Raw genomic sequence first — 4469 nt, forward strand, 5'->3', positions numbered from 1 at the left:
TCACTGATTCCTTTTCTAGAATTTTGCCAACCTAGATTTCTCCAAGAATCAAAAGTCAAGCTCATTGGCCTACAGTTTGTAGACTCTACTCTTTCCTTTTTTTTTTTTAAAGTGGGACAATGTTTGCTCTTCTCCATTCTTGATACCTTTCTAGCATTCAATAATCTTTAAATTATCACCAACAGTGGTTCAGAAATCAAAACTGCCTGTTCTTTCAGAACCTGAGGTTATAGTTTATCTGGACAAGAAGCATGAATCCATAAAGGAAAATTAGATGTTCTTTTACTATCTCCTTAATTATCTTTGCTGTAAACTGCCTATTTGCTATTTTTATTCTGTTATGCTAGTATAAATATCATCATTTTTTGAAGATAAAACCAAAATGCCATATGAATTGAGCAGCTCAGCCTTCTCTCTATCGCCAGTTACCATTGTACCATCCACCCCAAGCAAAGGTCATATCCTTTCTTTGATCTTCCTTTTTCTTCCAATCTAGCTAAGAGGGAGGAAAAAATCCCATTTGTTGCCCTCAGCTTTCCTTAGGAACTCCAGTTCATTGTGAGCATCAATATTCCTCAAGTTACTTTTATTTATATTCACCTGCAGTTGCTTAGCCTTACTTCCACCTTCTCTATATTTCTTTGTTAAATCTAACATAATTTATGAGTTCCCTGTACATCCACATTGGTGTCTTCAAACAAACCCTATTTTCCCTCTGCTTTGGAATTGCTTTATTTTATGTCTTCAGAATTTCATTTTTGAACATCTCTCATTCTTCCTGGGCTGACTTCTCCTGAAGCATTTTGCTGCAATGGGATATTATCAATCTTCTACCTGAGCCCTTTGAAATAGCTTTCCCAAAACTCAAGGTACAAAGCAGACAATGCCCAGATTCTCTCTCCTTATCTATCATAAACAAAGATGAAGTGGTTCCTTCCCCCACAAGGGTTTTAACATTTTCATACCAGCAACCAGTCCTATTACTGAGAATCAGATCCAAAATGGGATTTACCCTTGCTGGTTCCTTCACATTTTGATGGATGAAATTATTACTAAAGCAAGTTAATAAGTTATTAGCTGCTCTCTTTTTGACATACTTATAGTGTCTGGGCAATTGAAATCTCCTATTAGTAATATACATACTTCACTACCTGGTTTCTGATCTGTTTCCCAAACTCCTCAAATATCTTCTCTTTCTGTCTGTCTGTAGTAGATAGTCCAATGACAAAACCCCTTCTGCTTCTCCTCTGAGCTTCAACCAGATATTCTCTGTCATGCTCCTTCCTCCATCGTCTACCTATTCCTGTATTTCCACATGTGAGCACACCTTATTAAAACACCACATGTGAGCATACCTTATTAAAACACAACTTTACACCAGCACTCCCTATACCACATATTCTATTTCTTTTGAATAAAGTATACCCATCCAGAACCATAATATAGTGATGGGTTCTGCTCCCTTATATTGATTGGGACCTCAAGTTTTGTTTCTGCCTAGATTTTAGAAATTCATGTATAGACATTTGAGAACATGGGTTTTTACTACTGTCTCTTTGAGTTGTTGGGGGTTTTTTCTTATTAGTTTGTAGTGTCTCAGCTGCTATTCTTTTCCTTTTGTGTCTATTGTATCTACTTTCTATAACTTGGGAGATATACATAGGCAATCTGTTCCTTCCCCAATTTTAGTGGCTTTTGTTAGGTGTACTGTATCGCTGGCCAGGAATCTGTCAAGAATCTACTGTAAATCAAGATCTAGAAATCCAAAGTCCATTCTCATATAAGTGTTTTTTGTCAGCTATTCACTTCCCAAATTGATTTTTCTCTCCTAAATTCCTCTCATTCAATGAGCAATGGCATGGAAAATGAAAGATTTGTTTTTGTTTTTCTTTTTGGTTTTCGTATTTTGTCCTGAGGCTTCATGATGGTTAGCAATACTTTTTTGGTTCCTTCCGGAAGTGGCATTTGTTTCTGTGGGAATTCACCCGAAATTGATAGTTGTCATCCATTTTGATTAGTCTTGAGAGATTCTCATTACTATCTATAAATAGGAAATCCCAAACTAGTAATAATTTTGTATTCTTCCTCTACCCTTTATTACATAATCTGTCACCTGGTGTAATGTAATACCAAAAGAAGGCAACTTCCCAGGTTCAAAATACCAGCATAGGTGCTCTCTATTTTATTCAGTGACAAACCAAGAACAGAGAAGATCAAAACATGACATCATTCAAAGTACAGCATTTACTAAGCGTGATTAAATAATCTCCAAGTACTACCCCACCCCAGGATCTTCCAATCATTCAATCAATTACAAAGTCTCTGTTCTAAATACTTCTCCACCCCTAGGCTATACCTTAATTAAGTCCACCACAAAGCCCCTCTTCTCAAATGGAGATTAGTTTTCAAACATAAGGTCAAAAGTTCCCCACCCCTGGATCACAATTGAATCTACCCCAGAGTTACATCAAGTTTAAACACAGCACTTAATACCCAAATGGAGGTCTTTTCTTCATCTTGACACGAGGCAAGTTCTCAGCAATCTTAGTTCCTGGGGAGACAAGGCTTAGCAAAGCCACAAGATACATTGCCAGTCCCTTCATGAATTTATCCTCTGTCTGTAGAACAGTCCTAGAACCCCTGAACACATTAGCAAAGCCCTCTCCCAGGATTTCTGTAAACATACAACAAGAAAATCCTTCTTCAGGGCTTCTGAACCAACAGAAAGGCTCCCAGACCCCTGCAACAACAGCACTGTCCCTCACCAGTGGACAGTATTCACTCTGTCTGCAGGACAGTCTCCAGACCCCTGCAACAACAGCACTGTCCCTCACCAGTGGACAGTATTCACTTTGTCTGCAGGACAGTCTCCAGACCCCTGCAACAACAGTACTGTCCCTCACCAGTGGACAGTATTCACTCTCTGTCTGCAGGACAGTCGCAGGCCTTCTTGGCGAACAGCCATGTTCCAGGACTTCTTCAACAAAAGGACAGTCTTTCACCAGTGGACAAATCTGGCAAAATAACATCAAAACAGACAGACAAAGTACCAGCAAAACAGCCATGTCTCCTCAGTCCTTGGCAGCTCAGGAGGCAGGTCTCAAAAGTCCAGGGCAATTCAAAGCAGCCACCAGCAATTCTCTTAGTCTCTCTCTCTCCACGAGGTGCTGCTTCCAAAAAGATCTTCCGCCTCTCTCCTGTCTCTCCAAATCTACATCACCAGCTCCTCCCACTTCAGGACTTTCTTTTCACATCAACAAGCCCATCCCACAGGTGGGATTAACAAACTCTGGGTTTTAATACAATCAATTTGAAAACCAAGCCAATACAGGGGAATCTCCACATTCCATTACTATCACACCTGGGTGGCTCTACAATGGCATTCTTAGAAAGACACCCTATTTCCTCAGTACATCCAGTTCTCTTTTCCTTAGGAAAAGAATCAGTTCAGCTTTTAAGCCCTAATTGTAGAGTTGCTCTTTTCTTTCCTTATCTCCTTGTGGATTTCCTTTCCTTCCTCCTTTTCCATTCTCTACCATCCTAATAAGCATCAAATTTCTACCTCAGAATTGTCCTTTCCTCCCACCCCCCGGTTGAAGCCTTGGTTGTGTTTCCTCTAGGAATCCTTCATCTTCTCTAACAGGCTGCATTTTGAGAAGAGGCATTCATCTAATCCCATCACCTTTTTCTTCAAGAAACACAGATCATAGTCCGGAATTGGCATTGTTACTACTGGTCATAGTTGTCTCTGGCTCAATGGCTTCAAGGTTACAGCAGGGCACCTGGGCACTGGCAGTCCAGGCCTTCAGGGCCTGTGGCCCGGCTCAGGTTGCCACTCAGTCCATGGCAACGGGAGGAGGTATCCCTTCTGAGGAGGAGCAGGCTACTAGCTTGGAGAGAGAGATTATGATGGCTGCAAGGAATGATTTGGATCCATACAATATGCTACCGGTAGTCCCAAAGGCAGCTCCAGGAACTAAGGAGGAAACCAACCTGTTCCCTTTCATCTCTGACAAGCCAATAGCGGGCTGTATCTGTGAAGAGGACAACAGTGCAGTCATCTGGTTCTGGCTTCACAAAGGTGAGGCACAGTGTAGCCCTAACTGTGTTACCCATTACAAGCTGGTACCCCACCACTTTAGCCACTGAGCCCCTGAACTGGTTTACTTGAGATGTGTTATGTTTTCTTCCCTCCAATAAAAGACTAGCCATTTCCCTGGCTCTCCCATAATATATTTTAAAAAGAAAGAAACGCAGATCATAGTAACATGACCATGGTAACATGAAACAAAATGTTTCACAACCAAATATAATTTATAAAAGTTAAATCTTTTATTATTAGTGATTTAGAGCATCCTTTAATATGTTTGTTAATAGTTTGCAATTCTTTTGAGAATTGCTTATTTTCTTAGACCATTTACCTCTTGAGGAATGGCTTTTAGCTTACATATTCTGTTAGTGATCTATCC

General features: G+C 40.3%; 1 pseudogene; it reads left to right on the plus strand.

Annotated features, from left to right (window-relative positions):
• The first annotated feature begins 2840 nt into the window (after positions 1 to 2840).
• On the plus strand, positions 2841 to 4231 carry LOC138146840 (cytochrome c oxidase subunit 5B, mitochondrial pseudogene; annotated as a pseudogene).
• Positions 4232 to 4469: the final 238 nt, after the last annotated feature.

This window comes from Petaurus breviceps, unplaced genomic scaffold (genome assembly GCF_028583685.1).
Source record: "Petaurus breviceps papuanus isolate PSGF00001 unplaced genomic scaffold, PetGlider_PUasm1.0 90775, whole genome shotgun sequence".
Taxonomy (NCBI): domain Eukaryota; kingdom Metazoa; phylum Chordata; class Mammalia; order Diprotodontia; family Petauridae; genus Petaurus; species Petaurus breviceps.